This window comes from Asparagus officinalis, chromosome 9 (assembly GCF_001876935.1).
Source record: "Asparagus officinalis chromosome 9, Aspof.V1, whole genome shotgun sequence".
NCBI lineage: Eukaryota > Viridiplantae > Streptophyta > Magnoliopsida > Asparagales > Asparagaceae > Asparagus > Asparagus officinalis.
Window position 1 is genome coordinate 28,804,851 of NC_033802.1, and position 6,000 is coordinate 28,810,850.

Sequence of the window (6,000 nt, forward strand, 5' to 3'; positions counted from 1 at the left end):
CCGGGCGGTCACGCACAGTACTGGTGATCGGACAGACGCCTCATCGATCTGCGGACTCATAAATGCGGTTCATTAATGCTGGTCAAATCCACTCGGATAGTAGTCGTTTGTTGCCTCACATACAAGAATGGGCCTTCCCATCGTAGGTGACAGGACATAAAGCACAATCCCTGGAATGACCGATCATGGTTTCGAGGAACAGCTAGACGTCTCTGAAGAAGATGTGGTCACATCCCACAATTCAAGGAGGAGTCAAGTTGTCCTTCTCCCATTTAAAAGCCTCTTCCGGCACACTGGAGAGGAGGTCGCAAAACTTAGGAAAAAGAGTTGAGACCAAGCTCTCTGCACAACTTTCTTTGCATTGCAGCACTACTGCTTAGTTCCGAGCTCCGATCGCCGGCGAACTAAACAGACCCGAACTCTCTCAAGTTGAGCTTCTACTGCGAACTGAAGCTCTCCAGCAACCTCATTCGAACGGTCCAAGGGAAGCAGACTCGACACGAGCATCGAGCGAAGCATCCTGTAGCCACCTAAAAGTCCCCACACAAAACAAAGAGGGCCTTCCCTCTGCTTCTGTTGTAACTATTTGATCATTAGTTTGTAATAAGCTTTCTTATAAATACAAACGAAACTCCCTTTTTTCGGGAAATCAAATATTCACCCTACAGAAGATGGCGACCACAGTGGGAGAAGCTGTTTCATCGAGTGAAATGGTGGTGGCTCAGTTTGATGAGGTTGCTGTAGGGACGACAGTGGAGTCCCTAGAAATTGAGTTCGACCAGGCCAAGTACGAAGAGTACTTGTCCTCCTCCTCCTCTGGTGGCGATGCGTCCCGCAAACGTCACAGAGTCGTGCGTCGAGGCCGACCTCAGACGGTCAAAGCCTCTGCACCTACGGGTTCTACCCGAGTCTCATCGGAAGAACCCGTTCCCTCACAATCGATCAACGCCAAGCCGGGGGTCGAGCGCAAAGGGCAAGGGTCTGCCAAATGGGTCGCCAAGCGATCCCCGCAGACACCTACCCCGAAGGGAACGCCGGTTCACTCCGGCACAAACCACGCTGCCACAGCTCGCGGTGACGTTCTCCCCGTTGGGAGAACTAACCAACAGCGGCGGCAGGAACTCGTCAGACAGGAGGTCCAAACCTCCGTTCCTCATAACGGCCTGAGCCATCATACGGGCCCGAGGAACGCTAGGCGAGAAGGCAAACTGCCCGACATTGGGAGGCCCTCCAAGTCAGGAGCGCCAACTGAGGAAGGCAGAGCCGCCCGCTCGGGAAGACTTCGCTTCTCAGGTCATATCCCTGATGCGAATAACTCACTCCCAAGGAGTGAGCCTACCCGAGTAGGCGAATCCTCGAAGGCTGGCGAGCCTCGTCATAACCATTTGACGGATAAACGTAAAGGTAGAGAAGTAGGCGAGTCCTCGCGAACCCGTTCTTCCAGGCGAAGGGGTGAAACCCGCCCACGTACTGGAGCTCGCTCAAACGCGAAGACTCGCCAGTCAAGGCGAGATCGCTCGACTCCAGCACCAAAGCATTCCATCCAACGCGCACCAGAGGGCGCACCCAAAAACCTCTCGTCGACTCACCAGAGCGACTCTTCTGAGGCCGGGGGTTGTCACCAACCGCCCGTAGAAGACCTCAGAGAATATTTAACTCGCAAACGCACTATCCATGAGGCGAATCCTCAGTGCCACTGCGAGAGACTCATCCACACGGTCCTCGCCGACTGTCAATGCGTCGGAACGGCGAGACCTTCGGTGTTTGGGAGACTGTCCCAACAGTCCTCTCGACCAAGGCCCTCCCGTCAAAGGCGCCGTCACCAAAAAAGACGCGCTGCCGATGACTTGGAACTCTCATCCGCCACGGTTAACATGACGGATAAAGGGAAGGCAGTACTCTCCGACTCGCCAGACTCGGATTCCGCCCTAAGACCTAACACTCGGTCCGCTCGACGCCGGCAGGAAGGCATATTCCAGCGAACCCGTAGTCGCCGGGGGGTAAGTATTGGGTTTGACTATTCCAACCTAATACCTCCCTCCTGCGGCGAAGATGAGGACCATTCGGCCGCTGCCACATCTCAGACCTCGCGCTCAAGCCAAGACGCGCAGGCGAGGGCACACATGACCGATACCAACCACGAGCAGACAATGGCTCAAAAGTTGGAGGAACAGCAGGCGACCATCGACTCTCTAAGAGAGATGATGGAACAACTGCTGAACAAGAAGAAAAAGAAGAAAAGGGCCCAACGCCCCTTACCCCGGCAAACTAGAGACAGGGAGTGGGTACCTCCCCTCCGTCCCGTGTCTGAGGCGGAGGATAATCAACATTCCGATTATTCCTCCAAGACATCAATAGGAACGTCGCACACTGCGGATAGCACCCGTGACAAGAGGTTCGATGAATTCCAAGACCAGCTGAACGCGCTGAAGCTTCAGCAAAATATGAACAAGCTGGGGGTGGTACGTCCCTACCCCACGGAATGGGACACGGTCCCATACCCAGCGAAGTTCAAACCCATCAGCTTGTTACAGTTTGATGGCAAGGGGTCACCCTCGCAGCACATCTATTATTTTATGGCGCAAACCGGATTCCTTACCGGGAATGACGCCATTCTCACTCGACTGTTCATAGGTACCCTCAAGGGGGTGGCCTTTGAATGGTTCCGCAAATTGGAGCCCGGCTCTATCAAGGCGTGGGCCGACGTTGAAAAGCTTTTCCTCGCCCGCTTCTTCGACGACGACACCGAGGTGTCAATGGCCACTCTCCTTGCTGAGAAGCAACGGAAGTCGGAATCGGTCAATGACTTCGTGAAGAGATTTCGGAACCGATCAGTCCACTGTCGGGACCAAGTTTCCGAGGCGACACTGATCGAGATGTGCCGCAACAACCTGTCGATCCATATCTTGTCCAAGATAGGGGCGGTAGAGACCCGGACTTGGAAGGAGCTTGTTCGCCAAGGTGAGCAAGTCGAAAATATGATCAAGAGGCTGGAGGCCGAAGAGCCGCAGTCCAAAAAGGGAGCAGCAGAGCCGGCTGCGCCAAAGAACCCTCCCCGATCGAAGGGAAAAGAGGCTATGGCCGTAGACTCTGCCGCGGCGCCAAAGTTCGTTCAAAAGCCGAAACCCAGGCAATTTGAACCGCGCCCCCAGCGGCAATATGATTTCAAAGAAGACCAGGTGGTAGCTACCTTCGACACTCTACTCAAGAGTGGGCGGATTAAGTTACCGGAAGCCACCAAGCCTGAAGAGGCAGACAAAACCGGTGACCCAAGTTACTGTGCATATCACAGATTCCTTGGGCATCACACAACCAAATGCTACGTCCTCAAGGACAAACTCCAGGCCCTCTACGACGCGGGGGTCTTGAAGAAAGAGAAGGTCCAAAAGCAGGTGACGGCGAACATGGTCACTTTGAGCTTTGGGACGGGTCTCCCAGAGGTTCAAGCTCCGGCGGGGATAATTCCTATCCCCAAGGCGATTTTGAAGATCACTAACGACGATCCTCACAACCAGCGGGAGAAGGGTTTGGTTCCACAAACTCTGCCATCAGGGCAAGTGATGTGGGTCCATCCGGACCTCCTCGACGACGAGCAGTGGACCGCACAGCCTTCCAAGGAGGCTAAGAGGAAATATTGCAACGTTGTCACCGCCATCCTGGATACAGACGACGCGGCGATGACTGCCTTAACCGACTCTGAAGAAGACACCAACGTCTTCGCCACGAGAGCCGGAAAGGAGTTTGCAAAACAATATCCCGCGAGGACGGAAAACCCAGCAGGACCTCCCGCGAGGCCGGCCGCAGCAGTCCCTCCCAATCCGGATGAGCCAAGTTCAAGCCGCCAGCCTTACCGGTTCAACGTGCTCGCGCAATTGAAAAGCATACCCGCGCGAATCACCGTGTACGACCTCCTCCGGTTGTCTAGGCCTACCCGGGAAGCCTTACAAGAGGCGTTGGCTGACGCAGAGGCGTTCTCGACCCATTTCTCGAAAGAAACGGAGATCGAACAGGGCTGTACAACTTGCTGCCAAGTCTCCGAGAGACAGATCCCCTGCATCACTTTCACCCCCGAGGACATGCTCATCAAGAACACGTCCCACGACCGGCCGCTGTACTTCACGGGATACGTCGGCTCGGCGAAAGTGGAGCGGATCCAGGTTGACCCGGGGTCCGCGCTGAGCATCGTGCCCCTGAAGCTAATCAAGCATTTGGGGATACCGTCGAAGCGCCTAGCCTCGACCTCGACTACCATCTTCGGCTTCAACGCCACTGGGACTCGGCCACTCGGCAAAATCCGCCTGAAATGTCGGATAGGCGACATGAAGACAGAGGTGACGTGCTACGTTATCGATGCTGAACCCTCCTACAACATACTCCTGGGGCGTCCGTGGATTCATGGCAACCGGATCGTTCCATCCACACTACACCAATGTTTGAAGTATGTGGACGACTACGAGCGAGTAAGAACGGTAGTGGCCGACAAACATCCCTTTAAAGGAGTCGAGAACTACTTCGCGGATTCTCTGCTGTACCAGGACCCCGAACAGCCACCAGTGGAAGAACTGGAGAGTGGTAATGAGGCGGACAGCGAGCCTGAATACGGTGACAGCTTAATTCTGAACGACTTTGAGTCAATTGTAATTGGTTACGAGAGTCACCATGTAACCAACGCCGTTCAGGCAGAGAAGCTTATCATGAATGAAAAATCCGACCTTGCTTATTTGTCGTCTTGCTCCTCGTCCGAAGATGACGCACCTAATAACCTATGGTCGACACTCTACAGTGAGTCTTCTCTACACTTGCCGGTATGTTCGTCATACGTCTTCAAGACGCGACTGATCGAGCCATCGCGAGCTGTATTCGTCGTGCCAGCACGGAAGAGGTATCGAAAAGACATCATCTTCGGTCGAATCGATCGTCCCCTACGCACGCTATGGGACGAATCTGAGGACGAAGACCCAGCACCCCAGTTCTCGCAATACAGTCGAGTAGCGAAACGCATAATGAGCAACATGGGGTACGACCTCACTCGCTCAGAGGGCCTGAATTACGGCCGAGGGCGCAAGACGGTCATCAAACCCGCCTACGTCCCCAAAGGGAAGCCCTCAAATTACTTCAACAGGACTAGGAGAGGCTTAGGCTACTCCTCCTCCTCATCGGAGTGTTGTTTTTACGTCGACGAAGATTCCGATTACGCATGTTCAGGGGATCAGTCGTCAACAACCTCGGCCTGGGACTCCGACGTCAGCGTAAGGGATCTGTTCGATGGCCTTACAGTCAACATGGCTACAGTAGACCCCGCCGGAATGGCAGAGGACGAACGACTTCCACTTTACGACGAGACATGGGATCGCCATGTTAGCGCCCAGTGGAACAGTCGCTTCGAACAGCGCGAACCACCAACTGAAGATGAAGTCCTCCAGGTGAACATGGGTACTGAGGCGAATCCCAAACCCATATTCATCAGTGGCAGCCTGCCTCCTCAAGAAAAAGAGGACCTCATCGCCCTCATACGGGAATACATTGACGTCTTCGCCTGGAATTACGAGGATATGCCTGGTCTGGATCCGCGGGTCGCCACGCATCGCCTCAACATCAGCCCTGACGCCAAGCCAGTCAAACAACAGCAGAGGCGGTTCCGCCCCCAAATCATGGAGGCGATCGAATCTGAAGTAAAAAAGCTGATCGAATCCGGCTTCATCAGAGAGGAGCAACACCCCGACTGGGTGGCGAATATTGTTCCAGTCTTGAAGAAGAACGGCAAGATCCGCATCTGCATCGACTTTAGGAACCTCAACGCCGCATGCCCTAAAGACGAATTCCCTCTGCCCATCACGGATGTCATCATTGACAATACGTGCGGATTCGAGAGGATGTCCTTCATGGACGGCTTCTCGGGGTACAACCAAATCAAAATGTACCCCGAAGACAAGAAACACACGGCATTCAGAACTCCCATGGGGGTGTATTGCTATACCGTCATGCCTTTCGGGCTCAAGA